The sequence below is a fragment of the Hypanus sabinus genome, chromosome 16 (genome assembly GCF_030144855.1).
Source record: "Hypanus sabinus isolate sHypSab1 chromosome 16, sHypSab1.hap1, whole genome shotgun sequence".
NCBI lineage: Eukaryota > Metazoa > Chordata > Chondrichthyes > Myliobatiformes > Dasyatidae > Hypanus > Hypanus sabinus.
In genome coordinates this window covers 74,716,402-74,739,085 of record NC_082721.1, presented here as the reverse complement: position 1 = coordinate 74,739,085, position 22,684 = coordinate 74,716,402, and the positions used below count along the sequence as shown (strand labels likewise).

General features: G+C 44.0%; 1 protein-coding gene across 1 annotated transcript in view; it reads right to left on the bottom strand.

Moving 5' to 3' along the window:
- Window positions 1–22,684, bottom strand: part of LOC132405868 (CD209 antigen-like protein C) — an 87,575-nt gene that overhangs the window by 21,132 nt on the left and 43,759 nt on the right. The gene's annotated exons all lie outside the window — the stretch shown is intronic.

Genomic DNA, 22,684 nt, shown 5'->3' with positions numbered 1-22,684 from the left:
ATGTATATGAAGCACACCTGCATACGTCAGATATTGAATCAGTCAGCGTGAGAGTCCGTTAAGTCATTACCTTGTTCCATTCAGATTTAAAGTAAAACATAAGGAAATATTTGAACAAATACCCGATTCCCTTATTTCGCATCAGAAAGTTTGAAAGAATCTCACGAGACTTCCTTTCAGAAGAGTGAAAATAGGATAAAACTGACAGAGTCAATGTAAAATACATCCATATCACAGTCCAGGTCAGGTGACCGATCATGTAAAAGGCTAGGAAATGACGTGCTATATCTGCGAATTCAAATGAAGGATCACAAAGATATTCGGAAGAGTTAAACAGTCTTAGGTATTTAATGAACTAAAAAGACGAAGAAAACAGTGGAACTTACAAGGTGGATAAAACGCCTGAACCTGATGAAATGTGCCCTGGGGTTTAAAGGGAAGTCGCTAGAGAGATTGTAGAGGCATTGACAATGGTCTGTCAGGAAGCAATATTTTCTGGAATGATACCCAATGACTTGAAAATTGCAAGGGAGGCAGTAAGAAATAAATTATAGACCTGTTAGCCTATCATCAGTGGTTGATAAAGTAGTTGGAATTAATCTTTAGGAATGAGACTACGGAATACCTGGAGGCACATGACAAGAGAGCCAGCATGGTTTCCTGAAAGGAAAATCTTGTTTGACTAACCGAATGCAATTTTTTGAGGAAATTACAAGCAGGGTAGAGAAAAGAGATGCAGTGGATGGGATGTAGTGTGCTTGGATTTTCAGAAGGCCTTTGACAAGATGTCGCACATGAGGCTGCTAAGCAAGATAAGAACTCTTGACATTATAGGGAATTTACCAGCATGGGTGGAGCATTGGCTGATCGGCAGTAAACAATGAGTGGGAATAAAGAATTCTGTTCTAGCTGGCTGCCAGCTACTAGTGGAATTCCACAGGGGTCGGTGTTAGGACCGCTGCTTTGTACAATGTATGTCAATTATTTGGACTATGGGATTATTGGAGTATTGTGTCTAAATCTGTCCATGATACGAAATAGCAGGATCAGCGGGTAGTCTTGAGGAAATAGAGAGACTTTAGCTAGACTTAGATAGTTTCGGGGATTGGTCAAAGAAGAGGCAAATGAAATAGTTTGTTGGAACAAATAAACAAATAAACGAGCAGATGGGGAAAGAATTCAAAATGTAGAGAGGCTATGGAAATTCGGGGTCCTTGTTCAGGATTCTCTGAAGGGTAACCTCCAGGTTGAATCTGTGGAGAAGAAGGTGAATGCAATGTCGGCATTCAATTCTGAAGGTATAGAATATAAGAGCAGGGATGTGATTATGAGGCTCTATAAGGCATTCGTGAAACCACACTTGGAATATTGTGTGGAGTTTTGGGCTCCTTATATTTAAAGGATATACCGACATTAGGGAAGCTTCAGAGAAGATTTACAAAAATTATTCCAGGAATGCAAGGGTTACTGTATGAGGATAGTCCGGCAGTTCTTGGGCTGCATTTCCTGCGGTTTAGGAGAAAGAGGGGGGATCTCGTAGAAAGATTCTGAATGTAAAAAGGTCTGAAGAGATTAGATATGGCAAAGTTATTTCCCATGGTCGGTGAGTTTAGGACAAGAGGGCACAATTCAAACTTGAAGGGCATCCATTTAAAAAAAGAGATGCAGAGAAATTATTTAAGACAGAATCTGTTGCCATTGGCGGCTGCGCAGGCTAAATGATTGTGTGTCTTAGAGTCTGAGATAGATAGATGTTGTTTACTTGGATTTGAACAAGGCCTTTGACAGGGTGTCGCACATGAGGCTGCTTAGCAAGGTAAGAGCCCATGGCATTACAGGGAAGTTACAAACATGGATGGAGCATTGGGTGATCAGCAGAAAACAGTGAGAAGGAATAAGGGATCCTATTCTGGCTGGCTGCTAGTTACTAGTGGAATTCCAGAGGGTTTGGTGTTGGGACGGCTGCTTTTTACGAAGTGTGGTAATTATTTGGACTATGGGATTATTGTATTTGTAGCTAAATTTGCCCATGACACAAAATGGCTAGAGTTGTGGGTGGTGTTGAGGAAACCGAGAGACTTTAGAGACTAGAGTTAGATAGTTTGGGGGATTGGGCAAAGAAGTGGCCAATGAACTATTTTGGTGGAACAAATAAACGAGCAGACATTTAGTCAGATGGGGAGAGAATTCAAAATGCAGAGAGGCTAAGGGAATTGGGAGCCCTTGTGCAGGATACTCTGAATGTTAACCACTAATTTGAATCGGTGATGAAGAAGGCGAATGCAATGTCGGCATTCATTTCTGTTGGTATAGAATACAAGAGCCTGGATGAGATTATTAAGCTCTATGAGGCACACGTGAGACCACACTTGGAGTATTGTGTGCAGTTTTGGGCTCCTTATTTTTAAAGGATTACTGACTTTAGGGAGGGTTCAGAAAAGATTCACAAGGATTATTTCAGGAATGAAAGATATACTGTATGTGGAATGTTTGGCAGCTCTTGGGCTGTATTCCCTGCGGATCAGGAGAATGAAGGGGATCTCATAAAAACATTCCGAATGTTAAAATGTCTGAACAGATTAGATATGGCGAAGTTATTTCTCATGGTAGGGGAGTTTAGGATAAGAGGGCACAACTCAAGCTTGAAGGACATCCATTTAACAAAGAGATCCAGACAGATTAGTCGGAATTTTTTGCCACGAGCGGCTGTGGAGTCCAAGTCATTGTGTGTATTATATGATCAGACAGATAGGTTCTTGGTTAGCCAGGGTATCCAAGGGTTTGGTGAGAGAGCAGGCGAGTGATGAGGACTGGAACAATTGGACCAGCCCATGATAGAATGGCAGAACAAATTCGATGGGCCGAATAGCCTAACCCTACTATATTTTATGGTCTCCTGGATAACTCGCAAAAACTCGGTCTTATCTTTATTCGACAAGGATCAGGACCATTCAATAAGAAAACCGAAGGTTTAGCACTACCTCCTGGAATACACTCCAAGGCATGGAATAATCTCTGTACACCTAATTAGACCCCAGTCTACTGACAAGTTTTAGGTAAGCTTTTCAACGATACTTAATTATACACCAGAAAAGTCTTGAGGAGAATTATCAAAAGACAATTGCAACTTAAGTATAAACCAGGAAGATCTAACTATAACACATTATAAAATTCGGAAGCGCAATCATACGTGATGAGCATAATTAATAAAACGAAGATATAACAAAACAAAAATGGAGAATACAAACTTTCGTACTACCCGAAATTGTGACAGAATTCCTCCCCCTGCAGCCGGCTCCTAACGGACCAGTAATATCGAGGTGTAAACGATGCAATTCTGAAATTAAATCTGGATTAAAAATATCCCTGGAAGTTGCCCAACACCGTTACACAATACTATATCCCTCCCGGTCTGCCCAATATTGCAAGTGTCCTGTTAATTTCGTGAATTCAGCAGCAGTCTCTACAGATTCGGTAGACCACTTCACCGCCTATGATCATTCGGGGTAGGGGTGGGAGTGCTCGGCGCTAAGGGACCACAAAGTTAAAGTTTCACTTTGGATTAATGAAAGGCGGGATGAGTACTCATAGGACTGGAAATTTCTAACTTGTATGTTACCAGGATAATGTTCCCCAGATTCTAAAGAGAATGATATAGTGGGGAGTTAATGTCTGCCATTCGAGTTTGAGCATAAAATCCTCTTTTGAAAAATAGACCTGCTGACCAAAATAGAAAGAGAGACCCAAATTCTTTCTATTGGCCATATCCTGCTGTCGGTTCGAACACTATTTAAGAGCCTCTGAGGCCTTGAACCAAATTTGTTTGCACACCTAAACAGTTGCTCCGTCGTGTGGACCCCGACATCAGCCTCCTAATCATGAACAGGGGATACGCAAACCCAAAAGAATATTCGAAAGGGGTCATACCCAATGATGAATATTGAAGCATACTATGGGCGAACACCGCCTTCATTAAACGGTTATTCCAGGCGGCGAATTACCGCATATTAGGCAGCGAACGGTTAGGGTCAGGTCGATTCGTTCTCTCCATATGTACATTAATCTGTAGATGGATCCCCGAGGAAAGAAGAAAGGTAGCCCCAAAAAGTTTGCAAAATTCATGCCAAAATTTCCAGTTGAATTGTGGACCTCTGTCCGATATAATATCAGAGGGAAAGCCAAATTTCCTGAGCAGCTTGGATGAGAACTTTTACGATCTTTCGGTCGAATGGTAGCTTAGTTAGAGGAACTATTCGGCAAGCCTTGAAAAACCTAACGACCACAACTAAAATTGTGTTAAAGGAAGGTGATAAGTTCAGACAGGTAATAAAATCTAGAGGAAAGTGAGACCGGGAGCATGAAATATTGGATAGATATTGAAGAAGGACTTGAAAAGGCATATTGGGACAATAGACAATAGACAATAGGTGCAGAAGTAGACCACTCGGCCCTTCGAGCCTGCACCGCCATTCTGAGATCATGGCTGATCATCTACTATCAGTACCCGGTTCCTGCCTTGTCCGCATATCCCTTGATTCCCCTATCCATAAGATAGCTGTCCAGCTCCTTCTTGAAAGCATCCAGAGAATTGGCGTCCACTGCCTTCCCAGGCAATGCATCCCAGACCCCGAAAACTCTCTGGGAGAAGACGTTTGTACTAAACTCTGTCCGAAATGACCTCCCCTTATTCTCAAAACATGCCCACTGGTACTGGACTCTCCCAGCATCTGGAACATATTTCCTGCCTCTATCTTGTCCAATCCCTTAATAATCTTACATGTTGCAATCAGATCCCCTCTTCATCTCCTTAATTCCAGCGTGTACAAGCCCAGTCTAGATATGCCGCTATTTCATCTTTAATAATGGACTCTGGCATCTTCCCCACTACTGATGTTAGGCTGACAGGACGATAGTTCTCTGTTTTCTCCCTCCCTCCTTTCTCAAAAAGTGGGATAACATTAGCCATTCTCCAATTCTCAGGAAATGATCCTGAATCTAAGGAACATTGGAAAATGATTACCAAGGCATCCGCAATTTCAGGGCCACCTCCCTTAGTTCCCTAGGATGCAGACCATCTGGACTTGGTGATCTGTCAGCCTTCAGTCCCATCAGTCTGCTCATCACCGTTTCCTCCCTAATGTCAAACTGTTTCATTTCCTTTGTTACCCTATGTCCTTGGCCCTTCCATACATCTGGGAGATTGCTTGTGTCTTCCTTCGTGAAGACAGATCTAAAGTACTTTTTAAATTCTTCTGCCATTTCTCAGTTTCCCATAACAATTTCACCCAATTCATTCTTCAAGGGCCGAACATTGTTCTTAACGATCTTCTTTCTCTTCACATACCGAAAAAAAGCTTTTGCTATCCTCGATAATATTCTTGGCTAGCTTGCATTCTTACCTCATTTTTTTCTCCCCGTATAGCCTTTTTAGTTAAGTTCTGTTGTTCCTTAAAAAATTCCCAATCATCTGTCCTCCCAATCACCTTAGCTCTGTCATACTTCTTGATTTAATGCTATGCAATCTCTGACTTCCTTTGTCAACCACTGTGGCCCGTTTCTCCCCTTCGAATCCTTCTTTCTCCGGGGGAGGAACTGATTTTGCACCTTGTGCATTATTCCCAAGATTACCTGCCATTGCTGTTCCAATGTCTTTTCTGCTTGGATATCCGTCCAGTTAACTTTGGCCAGCTCCTCCCTCATGGCTCCATAGTCTCATTTGTACAACTGCAACACTGACACCTCCGATCTGCCCTTATCCTTCTCAAATTGCAGATAAAAACTTACCAGGACGATAACTGGGTTGAGTTGTGGGGGAGTGGTGCATTTGTCACGGTCTGGTCCGTGGACTCCAGACTCCGGGTCTTCCGGCGTTGCCTTGTCCCATTTGGGCTTAATTGTAGGCAACTGAATCTCGTCTTGGGGCCGGGAATGTAGGTAGTTCTGGGTTCGAGGCTGGTTACTGATTCCTCTTGTCAGTATCCTGTCCTTCTCTCTGTGGGGTTCGTTTCGTCAGTAACATGCCCTTGCCTCTGTGTGGGTTGGTTCCATCGGTATTCTGTCCTCCCTCCGTGGAGTAAGTCAGGCCGTCATTTTCGTTACCCTGAGGCTATACTCTTCCCTTCCTTTCCTTCGAAGCCCTGCCTGCAACCTACGCCTGAAGCCTTGCCCTGCAAACTGTGTCTGGAGCTTCATCTTGCCTCTGCCTGGAGCCTTGCATTGCCTCGCCTCGCCTCGCCTTGCCTGTGTCTGGAGCCTCGCGCTTTTTGCAACTGTCTGTCCATGTCCACGTCTTCGCTAGGTAGTTCTGGCCGTTTTGGCGCTACCTAGCGTTGGGAAATATCTTGTCGTATTCAGCGTTCTGTGCAATGAGTCCCGGTCCTACGTCCTGCACTCAAGGAGGTGTCCCGGCTCGGTGTTTCATGTTCCTGTCTCCCCCTCGACTCCGTGTTCTGCTTTCCTGCTCTCCCTCGACCAGGGCTCTGTCTTCTCGTCTTGTCGATGTGCCTCGGCCAGCCCAGGAGTACCTTGTCGAGCCCAGTGCTGGGATTCCCTGTGCCTTGTGCTGGTGTTCCCTTGTCCTGTCCAGGAGTCTCACGTCCAGTCTTGTGCTTTTCCTCGTCCCGTAGCCACGTCATGTCCTTGCCTGGTCTTGGAATCCGTTGCTAAGTCAAGACCCAGTTTCTGGGTCCTTGTCCAGTCTCTGGCTCGGAGTCCAAGCTCAGTCTCCTAGTTCCCAGTTCCATGTCCTGGTCTGCTATCCTCGTCAAGTCGAAGCCCAGACCCGGAATCCTTGTCTCGTTCGTGGCCTTTGTCATGTTCAGCGTCCTTTCTTCCTCACTTCCCTTGCTTCCTTCTCATGCCTAGCCCTGCTCCTGGTAGTTCAATGTCTGTGTCTTGCTTTTGGGTCCACTCCCTTCGCCCCCCCCCGCCCCATTATGACAGCATTCTTCTTAGAAATTAATGTTATCTCTTCCTAAATATAAGCCATGTTCTTATGGTCTGTCCAAAGGATGAATGGGTACTTAGCTCGCTGAAGCCAATGCCGCCTCTCATCCAATACAGACGCCACCACTGTTCCCGATGTCTAACTCACGTGCGCTGGTGAAAGAACGTCTTGATAAATAGGCACTGCACCTTAGTTCCTTGTCAGCAGTGGTTCTGTGAGATAAAACGGCACCCACTCAATATAGGAGGGATCAATGAACGTGAGGTCGAGGTCATTTGCTGCAAAAATAGGGAATTAACAAGCGGTTTCTTTTAGGGTCCACAAGAAGATATCTTTGAGAGATGGCAATACCAAAAATTTTCCCAAAAAGGAAACTTTAGTGATGTGGAACACACCCGTCTCTAATTTCACAAACAGGCGATTCTTTAACAGGCACTGAAGAATCTGACTAATATCCGTAATATGATTCTCAAAGGTTTTCGAAAAAATGCAAATGTTATCGAGTACACAAATATGAACTTTCTAAAGCATCTTCCTCAGAAATTCATGAATAAATGTTTGAACCACAGCTGGTGTACTCACAGGACCCAGCATTGGAAACAATCTTCCTGCATCTAGCCTGTCCAAACACTTTAGAATTTAATACGTTTCAATAAGATCCCCCCTCAGGTGGAATATCATGAATATATTTCAAGCAATTTGGGGGATTTGAGGAGGCAAGATTCTTGTGCATACTATAGGTGTTGAATCTACATTCAATGCTGATGAAACAGCCATAAACGTTCAACCTACTATAACATCGCTCTGACACGTGTTTCAAGTGAAGAGGCGTTATGTTGCAAATTTAGGTTTGCTATGTTGGAAGTTTTTCCATCGTCATTGATAGGATAGGCTTGTGCCTCTTTTTGTATAGCGATGCAGTATTCGATTGTTTTGCGACATAATGTCGCTGGGATAAGTTTTTTGTGGCTCATTGAACATAGAACAATACAGCACAGTATAGGCCCTTCGTTCCACAATACTGGGCCGACCCTTAAACCCTGCCTCCCATATAACCCTCCATCTTAAATTTCGCCATATACATGTCTAGTATTCTCTTAATTTTCGCTGGTGTATCTGCCTTCACCACTGACTCAGACAGTGCATTCCACGGACCAACCACTCTCTGAGTAAAAAAACCTTCCTCTAATAACCCCTTGAACTTTCCACCCCTTACCTTAAAGCCATGTCCTCTTGTATTGAGCAGTGTTGCCCTGGGAAGAGGCGCTGGTTGTCCTCTGATCCTCCTTCTCTCCAGAGATTAATGTCCTAGCTCCCCTCATCTGTGATCATAAAGCTCACTCTCTAAACCAGACAACTTCCTGGTATATCTCCTCTGTACCCTTTCCAATGCGTCCACATCCTTACTGTAGTGAGGTGACCAGAACTGGACACTATACTCCAATTCTGGCCTAACCAGAGCTTTATAGAGCTGCATCAGTACCCGCTACTCTTAACCTTTATCCCTCGAATTATGAAAGCTAACTCTCCATAAACTTTCTTAATTACCCTGTCTGCCTGTGAGGCAACGTTCAGGGATCTGTGGACATGTAACACCATATCCCTCTGCTCGTCCACACTTCCAAGTATCCTGCCATTTACTTTGTACTCTGCCTTGTATTGTGTCCTTCCTAAGTGTACCACCTCAAACTTCACTGAGTTGAACTCCATCTGCCACTTGTCAGCCCACTTCTGCATCCTTTCAATGTCTTTCTGCAATCACAGACAATCCTCTATCCTATCCACAATACCACCAACCTTTGCCAACCCACCCATCCTCCCCAACATCCAGGACGTTTATAAACAGCACCAAAATTAGAGGTACCAGAACCAATCCTTGTGGGACACCACGAGCTACAACCCTTCAATCCGAATGTACTCTCTTCACCATGAACCTATGCTTTCTGTAGGCAAGCCAATTCTGAATCCACCTGGCCAAACGTCCCTCATCCCATGCCTTCTGACTTTCTGAATGAGTACAATTGAGTACAAGAGCAAGGATGTCCTTTTGCATTTGTACAGGGCCCTGGTGAGACCACAGCAGGAATATTGTGTACAATTTTGTTCTCCAGGTTTAAGGAAGGACATTCTGGCAATTGAGGAAGTGCAGCATAGATTCACTAGGTTGATTCCTGGGATGGCAGAGAGATTGGAGAGATTGGGCTTGTACACGCTGGAATTGAGGAGATTGAGAGGGGATCTGATTGAAACGTTTAAGATAATTAAAGGATTTGATAGGATTGAGGCAGGAAATATGTTCCAGATGTTGGGAGAGTCCAGTACCAGAGGGCATGGATTGAGAATAAGAGGTCAGTTATTTAAAACAGAGTTGAGGAAGAGCTTCATCTCCCAGAGAGAGGTGGAGGTGTGGAATGCACTGCCTCGGAAGACGGCGGAGGCCAATTCTCTGGATGCTTTCAAGAAGGAGCTAGATAGATATCTGATGGATAGGGGAATCAAGGGATATGGGGACAAGGCAGGGACTGGGTATTGATAGTGAATGATCAGCCATGATCACAGAATGGCGGTGCAGACTCGAGGGGCCGAATTGTCTACTTCTGCACCTATTGTCTATTGTCTATTGAATAAGCCTACCTTGCAGAACATTATCAAACGCCTTACTAAAATCCATGTAGATCACATCCACTGCACTACCCGCATCTATATGCCTAGTCACCTCCTCCTCAAAGAGCTCTATCAGGCTTGATGGACACGATTTGCCCTTCAGAAATTCATGCTGACTGTCCCTGACCAGAGAATGATTCTCTAAATGCCCATAGATTCTGTTTCTAAGAATCTTTTCCAACAGCTTTCCCACCACAGACGTAAGGCTTACTGGTCTATAATTATCCGGACGATCCCACTACCTTTTTTGAACAAGGGGTCGACAGTTGCCTCCCTCCAATCCTCCGGTACAATTCCCTTGGATAACGAGGACATAAAAATCCTAGCCAGAGGCTCATCAATCTCTTCTCTCTCCTCGTGCAGTAGCCTGGGGAGTGTTCCATCAGGCCCCGGTATCTTAACCGTCCTGATGTAATTTAAAAACTCCAACACCTCTTCTGACTTAATATCAACATGCTCCAGAACGTCAACTTCACTCATATTGTCCATACCGTCATCAAGTCCCCTCTCATTGATGAAAGGCTCTTTCTTAAGGCACTAATATTCCTCGAAGTTGATTCAAGAAACGCTCTTTCCACAAGTTTCCTTTGGTTTTTCTCCAATTAGAAGACAGCCTTGCCTCTTACCCTCTAGCTCAGCATGCGGTGTCCATTTATACAGAAATAGTGAATGATTGTATCTGCCGCTTGAAAATAAAGACGTAGAATCTCTGCCGATGCAGAGAGAATGTTGAGCCAATGTAAACAACTAAAATGAGAAATGGAAGTCTGAGATGCAGTCATTGAAATTTGTTTTCTAACAGCTTCAGATTTTGTTTATGAGCCCCGAGGATTTATCCTGCTGGAGAAATGAGGTGCGCTTCCCCTTGTTTCCTTTCGTAAATATTTTCACGCCTTTCACAACATACCAATGGTATTTTAAATTATTTTCCGAAACTGCACATCACACCAGCAGTATCTGAGACTATTTTACCAGCGATGACAGCTCAGATATTCTTGATATGATGAACTGATCGCTCTTTCCCTGTAGTGTAACTACTGTTTAGTGACGCAATCCGGAGATTCTGCAAGCCCTCATTCTCTGCGCACTGCTCATAGTGCTGATCTTCCGCCTGTGACGCTGAAATTGAAAGAAGGACTTGTGCCTCAAAAAGGCAATATTGAATTGGTACTCCAGAACGTAATCAGCCTGGTAAAGTATGTGGAAGGTGGAGATTTTGCTAGAATTGAATATGACTCCAGTTAAATCATTGTTTAGGCATGGTATCTACTTCTGCTCACGACATTTCCGACATAGTCTGTAGAACAATACTGTCTGCAGCAGAGATTCACTAACATTTGCCTGGACTGGTAAGTAGTACTTCTGGAGATCGGAAAGCCTGAAGATACAGAAGCAATTTGCTGCAGATGTATGACAGTAACAAGCGGCTAGAGAGTTTCGACGTGCTCTACAATGTCTGACTGACCTGTTTCGCATCTCCTGAAAGATCAGAATATTAAAAAAATAATAACAAGATAACAGGACCGTACGCTGTATGGGAGTATCTCATCTTTCAAATTCAATTGCATATTTTACAAAGGCCTGCTGCAAACGTGCTTTCTATTTATCTTAATTATCGGCATATTCTCCATCTGTGAATTTAACTCACTCTCTGTGTCTCCATTTTATAGGCTGGCTAAATTGTCTTCTGAGTTTAGGTGGCGCTGATGAAGTACAGGGATAGCATGCTGGCAGTAAACCAAACTACTCAGTATGTTATCAAAGACACAATCCAAATCAATCACTGAAATCAATAGCCTGTAACTTTCTTTTACTATTTTAGCCTTTGAACAGCCAGTTCGATCTGGTATTTTTGCGCTGTGAGTTGAAGAACGTGGTGGACACGGGCTGAATCAGGACGACAGAGCACCGACGCGTGAGCGGACAACGAACCAATGTATGGCCATATTTAGAGCGGTTTAGGAAACGATATGAAGCGGCAAGACCTGAGTGAATGGAATCAGCCCAGTTAAGTGTCGGGCCAGTTAGAAAAGTCAGGTATAGGCCTAACCGAGATGAAAGGTCATGGGCACAAGATCCTACCGAAGCGTCAAATACCGGATCTGAGACCGATGAAAGCCACGCTGTTTGGCCGATATGAGCAATTGGACAGCTTGAAAAGTTTGATCTGTCAGTCGGTATCGGGGCGGGAGGAGAGGGAACGGCCGGGGTTTCCTCGCTGCTCTACGGAGTTACTTGATTCTATGCTGAACTGAGGCTACGGTATGTAAGTAACATGCGCTTGGATTGTGTGCCGTGATGACTGACTTCAGGCTGTGCACTCAATTTCCTGCACTTCAATTATGAAGGTTATTTGCTCTGTTTTATTATTGCACAATTATTTTCTGTACGTACCATAATCAATATATTTAGGACGTTTTGATCTTTGAAAATATCCACGATCCCTACATTGTTCAGCATTTTATATTCTGTTCCCACGTTTTCACTACCCCCTTACTGCAATTAACAGACAGATTAACATTTTAAATTGAAACAAGAGGCAAAGTGGGAACAAGTAAGGGAAACTCGGAGAGAAGCGTTTATTAACTGATCAGGGAAGAAAAAACAGGGTAGACTGCACAGGCGCGGGACATAGCGCGCCAAAGGTTTAAAAAGTAGAGGACGTTTTCAATGGTCTTTTAATTCGAAGCAAGAGGCGGAGAAGGAAAAAGTAAAGGCATCTCAGAGTGAAGCGTGACGTAGCGCGTCAAAGGATTAAAAAAAAACACTGCCATATACAGCGGCTATCATCGGAGTGGACTGAGGCAGAGTGGGTCGGCTTTGGCTCAAACTGGCCTCTGCGAGAACAGGCAGGCGAGGTTTGAAAGGCGTACGACTGCGCAAGCGCTTGATAGCCGGCCTCGGAGATCAGCGGGAGAGTTTAAAAAGCGAGCAGGGGCTGAGGAGGAGCTTCACTCCAAGTGAGGTAAGGCAGGGTAGCTAATTTAATTAATTTAATTAGCTTTGGAGTAGGAAATGGAGGTAGCAGTTACGGCAGTTGAGTGCTCTGTTTGCAGTATGTGGGAAGTCAGGGCGCGCACAGCTGTCCCTAATGACTACACCTGCAAAAGATACATCCAGCTACAGCTCCTGACACACCATATTAGGGAACTGGAGCTGGAACAGGATGAACTTTAGATCATTCGAGAGGCAGAGGCAGAAATAAACAAGAGTTACAGAGAGATAGTCTCCCCTAAGAGTCAGGAGACTGCAAGCTGGGTGACTGTCAAGAGAGGGAAGGGGATTAGACTGAATGAGCAGAGCACCCCTGTGGCCGTTCCCATCAATAATAAGTATACCGTTTACAATACTGTTGTTGAGGACGACCTACCAAGGACAAGTTACAGTGGTTGCGTCTCTGGCATGGAGACTGGACCGTCAGCTCGAAGGGCAGGACGGAAAAGAGGAGAGCAGTAGTGATAGGGGATTCGACAGTTAAGAGGGCAGATAGGAGGTTCTGCGGAAGAGATCGAGAATCCCGCATGGTCTGTTGCCTCCCTGGTACCAGGGTCCGTGCTATTTCGAATCGAGTTCTCAGTATTCTCAAGAGCGAGGGTGAGCATCCGGATGTAGTGATCCATGTAGGGACCAATGACGTGGGTAGGAAGAGTGAGGAGATCCTGAAAGGTGAGTTTGGGGAGATAGGCGCGAAGTTAATGGACAGGTCCTCCAGGACAGCAATCTCAGGTTTGCTATCAGTGTCACGTGCAGGTAGGTTTGGAAATAGTAAGATAATGCGGATCAACAAGTGGCTGTAGTCATGGTGCAGGAGGCAGGGCTTCTGATTTATAGATAATTAGGTAGTTTTCCAGGGAAGCTGGGACCTGTTCCAGAGGGACTGTTTACACCTGAACTGGAGGGGGACAAATATTCTTGCAGGTAGGTTTGATAGAGAGGCTCCAGTGGATTTAAACTAGATACCGGGGGGAGGGGAACCAGAGTGTAGGAAGAGATATATTGGAGCAGGAAGAAAAAGAATATAGTAAAGATGTTTGCACCGTTAGAGATAAACAGAGAGGAAGAGGTGGAGAATTTCGTAAATGCATTATTTTAATGCTAGGAGCATTGTAGGACAGGTGAATGAGCTTAGAGCATGGACTGATACCTGGAAATACGATGTTGTAGCTATTAATGAAGAATGGTTGCAGGAGGGATGTAATTGGCAAATAAATCTTCCTGGATTTCGTTGCTTCAGGTGTGATAGAATCGGAGGGACAAGAAGGGGAGTTGTTCCATTGCTTGTCAGAGAAAATATTATAGCGGTGGTCTTGCAGGATAGTTTAGAGGGCTCGTCTAGGGAGGTTACTTGATTGGAATTGAAGAATGGGAAATGTGTAGTACACTTATAAGGGTGTATTATAGACCACCTAATGGAGATCGAGAATTGGCGGAGCATATTTGTAAGGAGATAGCAGATATTTGTAGTAAGCACGGGGTTGTGATTGTGGGAGATATTAACTTTCCACACACAGACTGGGAAGCCCAACTGTAAAAGGCTGAATGGTTTGGAGTTTGTAAAATGCGCAGAGGAAAGTTTTTTGTAGCAATACAAAGAGGTATCAACTAGAGAAGCAGCAGTGTTGGATCTCCTGTCAGGGAATGAGATAGATCAGGTGACAGAGGTATGTGTTGGTGAGCACTTCGAGTCCAGTGATCACAATGCCATTAGTTTCAATATAATTATAGGGAAGGATAGGACAGGACCCAGGGTTGAGATTTTTGAATGGAGAAAGGCTAACTTTGAACTGATGTGAAAGTATTTAGATGGAGTAGATTGGGACAATTTGCTTTATGAGAAGGGTGCAATAGAGAAATGGAGGGCATTTAAAGGAGAAATTTTGAGTGTACTGAATCTTTATGTTCCTGTTAGGTTAAAAGGAAAAGTTAATAGATTGAGAGAGTTATGGTATACAGGGGATATTGGAAACTTGGTTCAGAAAAAGATAGAGAACTGCAATAAATATAGGCAGCATGGAGTAAATGATGTGCTCGAGAAATATAAAGAACACAAAAAGAATCTTAAGAAAGAAATTAGAAAAGCTAAAAGAAGATATGAGGTTTATTTGGCAAGTAAGGTTGTTATGGTCCGGTCCAGAGACCGCATTCCTGGTCTGGATCCGGTCCACGGACTACGGACTCCGGGTCTTGTAGCCGTCGCTCCTTTCAGCTTTAAGCACAAATAGGATCATCTTGGCTTATGGCGGCGCCCCTATTGCCTATCGGCTGGCAGGTGTATATAAGGGGCTCTGGGGCTGAGTCTAGTTGGGGGGTCGTCCTGTTTTGCCGTGTTCGCCGGTTTGTCTTGAACGCGCTGATCTCGCTCTTCCGTCCGGTTCGCCTTGTTCGCCTGTCTATCCCGTTTCGAACTGGTCGTCCTGTTTGCGCTGGTTGCCCTATTTATCCTGCTCCGACCCGTGCGTCATGTTTGTCCTGCTTGCGCTGTTCGCCCGTGTTCGTTCTGTTCGTCCAGGTTTGGAGTTCCAACCGTTAATCAACTAGTTCTGTAAGTTCGTTCTCGTTGTCACCATGGAGTGAGCTCCATTCCGATCCCTTGCCTCCGTCGGATAAGCAGGCCGGACTCCCGTTGCCCGGCGGAGGTCTCTGACCCTTTCCTACCCCTCTCTTACTACGTGTTGTACCCCGCTCCTCCCCAGGTGTCCCGCGACCTGTCCAGGCGCCTGTGTTCCTGCCTAGGAAGCCGGGCCCTGCCCAGCAGTTATGCGGCCCGGCCAGAGGACTCCGAACCTTTCCTATCCCTCGCTTCCGACGGGCTGTGCTCCGTACCTGCCCAGGTGTCCCGCGACCTGCCCAGGACCCTGTGTTCCAGACTGGGAGGTTGGGCCCTGCCCAGGAGTTATGCGGCCCGCCCTGGGGGCTATCCTCCCAGCATTCCTTGTCCCATAGACGCATCCTCTATCCCAGCCTAGAACCTGCCTTGCCATGAACTCGAAGATCCTGCCTTGCCAGGAACGCCGGTATCCTGGCTTGCGATGAACTCTGGGATCCTGGCTTCCCATGAACTCCGGGATCCTGCCTTGCCTGAACTATCTCTGATCCCCAGAATTACCATGAACGTCACGTCCCTCATGTCTACCCATCTTGTTTTATCCTTTAGCTATTCCTGTCCTGCCCCTAGTACTTCAGTACCTACGTTCTGCACTTGGGTCCAGCCTCCTGTCCACTTATGACATAGGTGAAGTAAATCCAAAGGGTTTCCACAAGTATATTAATGGAAAAATGGTAGGGGGGATAAAATTGCTCCCTCAGAGAATCAGAGTGGACAGCTATGCGTGTAGCCAAAAGAGATGAGGTAGATTTTGGACCATTTATTTTCTTCTCTATTCACAAAGGAAAATGATATTGAATTGTGTAAGGTAAGGGAAATAAATTTGGAAGTTATGGCAACTATCCCGATTAAAGGAGGAAGTGCTGACGCTTTTAAAGAATATAAAAGTGGATAAATCTCCAGTTCCTGACAGGATAGTCCCGAGGACCTTGAGTGAAGTTACTGTAGAAATAGCAGGGGCTCTGACAGAAATATTTCAAATGTCGTTAGAAAAGGGGATGGTGCCGGAGGATTGGCATATTGCTCATGTTGTTCCATTGTTTAACAAGGGTTCTAAGAGTAAACCTAGCAATTATAGGCCTATAACTTTGATGTCAGTGGTGACTATATTGATGGATATTATTCTTAGAAATGGTATATATAATCATCTGGATAGACAGACAGAAATACTTTAATGATCCCAAGTAAAACTGGGTTTCGTTACAGCCGCACCAACCAAGAATAGTGTAGAAATATAGAAATATCGATCAATAAATAAATAAATAAATAAATACATATTAAGTTAATTATGCCTAGTGGAAATAAGTCTAAGTCCAGTATATTGGCTCAGTGTGTCTGACACTCCGAGAGAGGAGTTGTAAAGTTTGATGGCCACATCAAATGACTTCCTGTGACGCTTAGTGTTACATCTTGGTGGAATGAGTCTCTGGCTGAATGTACCCCTGTGCCTAACCAGTACATTATGCAGTGGATGGGAGTCATTGTACAAGATGGCATGCAACTTGGACAGCATCCTTTTTTTCAGACACCACCATCAGAGGGTCCAGTTCTAGCCCCACATCATCACTGGTGTTACGAATAAGTTTGTTGATTCTGTTGGTGTCTACTACCCTCAGCCTTCTGTCCCAGTACACAACAGCAAACATGATAGCACTGTCCACCACAGACTCGTAGTAAATCTTTGTCCGGCAGATGTTAAAGGACCACAATCTTCTCAGGACTGCCTCAGTGTTCTTTGACCTGTCCAGTTTATTGTCAATTCATAACCCCAGGTAATTGTAATCCTCCACCATGTCCACACTGACCCCTTGGAAGGAAACAGGGGTCACCGCTGCCTTAACCCTCCTCAGGTCCACCACCCGCTCCTTAGTCTTTTTCACATTAAACTGCAGATGATTCTGCTCGCACCATGTGACCAAATTTCCCATCGTAACCCTGTACTCAGCCTCATCTCCCTTGCTAATGCATCCAACTATGGCAGAGTCATCAGAAAACTTCTGATGATGGAAGACTCCGTGCGGTAGTGGAATTCCAAGGTGTAGATAGTGAAGAGAAAGGGAGACAGGACAGTCCCCTGTGGAGCCCCGGTGCTGCTGATCACACTGTCTGACACACAGTTTTGCAAGCGCATGTGCTGTGGTCTGCAAGTCAGGTAATCAATAATCCATGACACCAGGGAAGCATTCAACTGCATCACTGTCAGCTTCCCACCCAGCAGAGCAGGACGGATGTCGTTGAAAGCACTGGAGAAATCAAAAAACATGACCCTCACAGTGCTCGCCGACTTGTCCAGGTGGGCGTAGATGCAGTTCAGCAGGTAGACGATATCCTCCTCAACTCCTAGTCGGAGCTGACAGGCGAACTGGAGGGTGTCTAATTATGGCCTAACCATAGGCTGTAGCTGCTCTAGAACAAGTCTCTCAAGGGTCTTAATGCTGTGGCAGGTCAATGCCACCAGACTGTAGTCATTGGAGCCTCTGCTGCACGGCGTCTTTGGTAGAGGAAAGAGGCAGGATGTCTTCAACAGCACAGGAACCCTTCGGAGACTCAGGCTCAGGTTGAAGACATGGTGAAGTACTCCACATAGCTGGGGTGCACAGGCTTTGACCACCCTGGGTCTGACACCATCCGGGCCTGCAACCTTGCTTGGGTGGAGACGTTTCAGGGGTGTTCTCACCTGTTCAGCTGTGAAGCCCACCGTGGTGGTTTCAGGTGTGGGAGGGGTGTAGTCACGATATCAGGGTAGGGGGCAGTGAGGAGGGACAGGAGGGGAGAGTACAGTATGTGTTGCTTGGGGGCTGACAACTGATGAGTCATGTGGGGGATCGGCAGGGGCCACAGTGTCAGATCTGTTGAAGACCAGGTTAAGTTCGTTGGCCCTGTCCACACTGTCTTCAGCTCCTCTGTTGCTAGTTTTCCGGAACCCAGTGATGGTCCTCATCCCTCTCCAGACCTCTGTCATGCTGATCTGCTGGAGTTTCCAATCAAGCTTCCTCCTATACCTGCCTTTAGCATCCCTGACCTTGGCTTTCAGGTCCCTCTTTATTGTCCTCAGTTCCTCCCTATTTCCATCTCTAAAAGCCCTCTTTTTAGCTTTCAGGATATTCATAATGTCCTTTGTTGGCCACAGTTTGTTATTTGAATAACAAAGGACAGTTCTTGCCGGAACATGGCAGTCCACACAGAAGCTGATGCAACCAGTGAGCCACTCTGTGAGCCCATCCACGTACACTCCATGTGGCTTACAGAGTGCCTGGCAGTCTGTCGCTTCAAAACAAAACAAAGAGTATGATTAGGAACAGTCAACATAGATTTGTGCATGGAAGGACATATTTGACAAACCTTATTGAATTTTTTGATGGGGTTACTATGAAAGATGACGAGCGTAAAACACTGAATGTTTTCACTATTGAATTCGGTAAGGCCTTTGACAAGGTTCCGCGTGGAAGGTTAGTTAGGAAGGTTCAATCTTTAGGTGTTAATATTGAAGTAGCAAAATGGATTCAACAGTGGGTGGATGGGAGATGCCAGAGAGTAGTGGTGGATAACTGTTTGTCCGGTTGGAGGCAGGTGATAAGTGATGTGCCTCAGGGATGTGTACTGGGTCCAATGTTGTTTGTCTTATACATTAATGATCTGGATGATGGGGTGGTAAATTGTATTAGTAAGTATGCAGATGATATTAAGATAGGTGGCGTTGCGGATAATGAAGGAGATTTTCAAAGCTTGAAAAACTCTTCTAACTGGCTTGAAAAATGCCAGTTAGAAGAGTGGGCTAAAAAATGGCAGATGGAGTTTAATGCTGATAATTGTGAGGTGCTACATTTTGGTAGGACTAATCAAAATTAGACATACATTGTAAATGGTAGAGCATAGAGGAATGCAGTGGAACAAAGTGATCTAGGAATAATGGTTCATAGTTCCCTGAAGGTGGAATCTCATGTGGATAAGGTGGTGAAGAAAGCTTTTGGTAAGCTGGCCTCGAGCATTAAGCATTGAGTGTAGGAGTTGGGATATAAAGTTAAAATTGTACAAGTCAGTGGCAGTGGTAAGGCCACGTTTGGAGTATTGTATGCAGTTCTGGTCATCGAATTATAACAAAAATGTGAACAAAATAGAGAGTACAGAGGAGATTTACTGGACTGTTATCTGGGTTTCAGCACCCAAGTTACAGAGGAAGGTTGAACAAGTTAGGTCTTTATTCTTTGGAGCATAGAGGTTTGAGGGGGGACTTGACAGAGGTATTTAAATTATGAGGAGGATAGACAGAGTTGACGTTAATAGGCTGTTTCAATTGAGAGTAGGGGAATTTCAAATAAGAGGACATGAGTTAAGAGTTAGGGGGCAAAAGTTTAGGGATAACACAAGGCGAATTTCTTTACTCAGAGAGTGGTAGCTGTGTGGAACGAGCTTCCAGTAGAGGTGGTGGAGGCAGATTCGATATTGTCATTTAAAGTAAAATTGGATAGGTATATGGACAGGAAAGGAATGGAGGGTTATGGGCTCAGTGCAGTTCGGCGGGACTAGGTAAGAGTATTCACTCGTCTTGGACTACATTGGCCGAGGTGGCCTGTTTCTGTGCTTTAATTATTATACGGTTATATATTATCTGGGCAAACGCATTAACGACGTTTTCTTATAGCCCGAGCCATGGCGGAATTCAATGCATTTTAGAAGGTATTTTAAACTCAGCATCACTTCTCCTGTTTCTCAGCTACCTACAATAAATTTGTGTGTGCCCATCTGTATTTTGCGGTGCTGATGAATGGTCTTCATCGACATTTATTTCTAGTTCCGCCAAAAATGATTGACATGATTGAAATATTTCAATTTCTAATAATTTCTGCTTTCATTTATGATTTCAGCTCTATCTCTCTTAATCTCCAACCCAGCGTATTTGTGGAGTGAAGTGATGTAGCCACTGTGAAGGTAAATATGAGATAAGTGTCTCGGAGATTAACAAATGAGCAGAATTGGTTTGGAACTGCAGTTAGGATATATGTAGGAGCAGGCTAAGCAACTTCAGTAATCGACGCCGCTCTGCAGCTAATCAACACAAATATAGTGACATGTATTAAAATACGACATAATATTATGACATAGATCTGACATTTAATTGCATTATCTACTAATCTGTTTACATACTTCGGCAGCCTTTCAACTTCCTCAAAACTAACTGCACCTCCAATTATCTTCATTTCATCTGCAAACTTTGCAAAAAAGCCCTGAATTCCATTGTCCAAATCGTTAACATATAACTTCAAGTGAATCCGTCCCAAATCTATGGAAAACCACTAGTCATGGATAGCTGACCAAAAGTGGCTCAGTTTATTCCCACCCTTTCCCTCCTTTCACTCGGCTACTGCTTTAACCGTGCCAGAATCCTTCTTGATACAACATGCCAAAGGCCTTCTGAGAATCCATGTACACAACATCAACCAATTCTTCTTAGTTTATACTGCTCATTATTTCTTCAAACAATTCCTAAGAACCTTCTCTCTAGCAATGGTAACTTTTCACACTTCATAACCCCTAACACCTGAAGTATCTTCATCAATTGGCGCCGCTCTCCACCAAATCAACACACATATAAATATATATATATATCTTCATGCATTGAAATACGACATAATCACAATTATATTTACGAAACTTACTTTTATTCAGCTGCGAAATCACATCCTGAATTTTGGGGATGAAGTTCAGCGCCTGCTCGGAGTTTTTTATAGCTGAAGGGGAAACACATCAGATCATGGTGTTTCTGTTAACACGCAGATCATCCTTTCTTCAGTCTACAATAACTTAAAGAACTATGATAACCTTCATCAGTGTAATGGAAATTAATATATATTTGAACTACGTGTTGAGCATATTTCAGTAAGATATTGAATCTGTCAGCGAGTGAGACAGTTAGGCCCATTACAAAGTTATATGCTGAATTGCAAAATTGAGAAAGGACAGGTGGAGGCATTCTTCAAGTTCAATTTCAAATTTATTGCCTTTCAGCCAAGGTGCCAAATTACCTTCTCCCTAGCAGTGACAACTTTCACACTTCGTGACCACTAACACGTGAACCATCTTCAGCAATCGACGCCGCTCTGCATCAAAACAGTACGTACATAGGTTCATGTATTAAATACGACATAATAACAATGATAATTATTCAACTTACTCTTACTCAGCTGCAAAATCTCGTCCTGAATTTTGTCGATGGAGCTCAGGGTCTGCTCAGAACTTTTTATAGCTGAAAGGGCAACGCATCAGATCATGGGCTTTTAATTCACACGTAGATCATCCTTTCTTAGTCTACAATTCTTTAAAGAACTTCGGTAATCTTCAGTGTAATGGAAAATAATCTAAAGGTTGAACCATGTGTTGAGCAGATCTCAATCAAATATTGAATCCGTTAGCGAGTGAGAAAGTCACGCCCATAACGATGTAATATTCTGATTTGAAAATTTGAGAAAAGACAGGCGGAAGCAGTCTTCAAGTTCAAATTTATCGCTTTTCAGCCAAGCAGATGTATACAGATAAATTAACCTTTGTTCCGCTAGCGCCAGGGTGCAAGACCTTTGCAAACTGTTTGCAAGATTTGATATTTTCCCCCTTTGTACATTGGGTGTTCTACAAATGACAAGTCAGTTAATCCTGATTTATTTTCGACAACGTCCTTTAAACCACCTCCAATTTGAGTACATCCTGTCGACGATAAGGGGCCTACAATCGCTTACAAAACTCCAATTTAGTTTCCAGCAGTGCATTCTGGAATCTCAACATTACATCCTCGCTTTGTCATTCTAGTCCTCTTGAAATGAATGCGAACATTTCATTTGCCTTCCTCAACACAGACTTAAACAGCATATTAACCTTTAGGGAATCCTGCACAAAGACTCTCAAATCCCTGTACCCCTCGGATTATTTTAGTATTTTGTTTACAATTAGAAAACAATCCAGAAGTTCATTTCTTCTACCGAAGTGCATGTCGTTAAACTTCCTGACACCATATTCCATCTGCCATTTCATTGCCCGTTCTCCTAACCTCTTTATGTACTTCGGCAACCTTTCAACGTACTCAAAACTAACTGCCCCTCCATTTATTTTCATTTCATCTGCAAACTTTGCAACAAAGCCATGAATTCTATTGTCCAAATCATTAACATATAACATATAACTTCAAGTCCCAACTCTGTGGAACAACACTAATCACCGATAGCTGAGCAAAAATGGCCCGCTATGTTCCCACAATTTGTGTCCTTACAATCAGCCACTGCTTTAACCGTGCTAGATTTTTTTTTTGGATATATAACATGTGAAAGGCCTTCTGAGAATCCATGTACAGAACATCAACCAATTCTCCTTTGTTTATCCTGCTCATTATTTCTTCAAACAATTCCAACAGATTTCTCAGACAAAATATTCCCTTGTGGAAGCCATGCTTACTACAGCCTTCTGCATGATGTGCCTCCAAG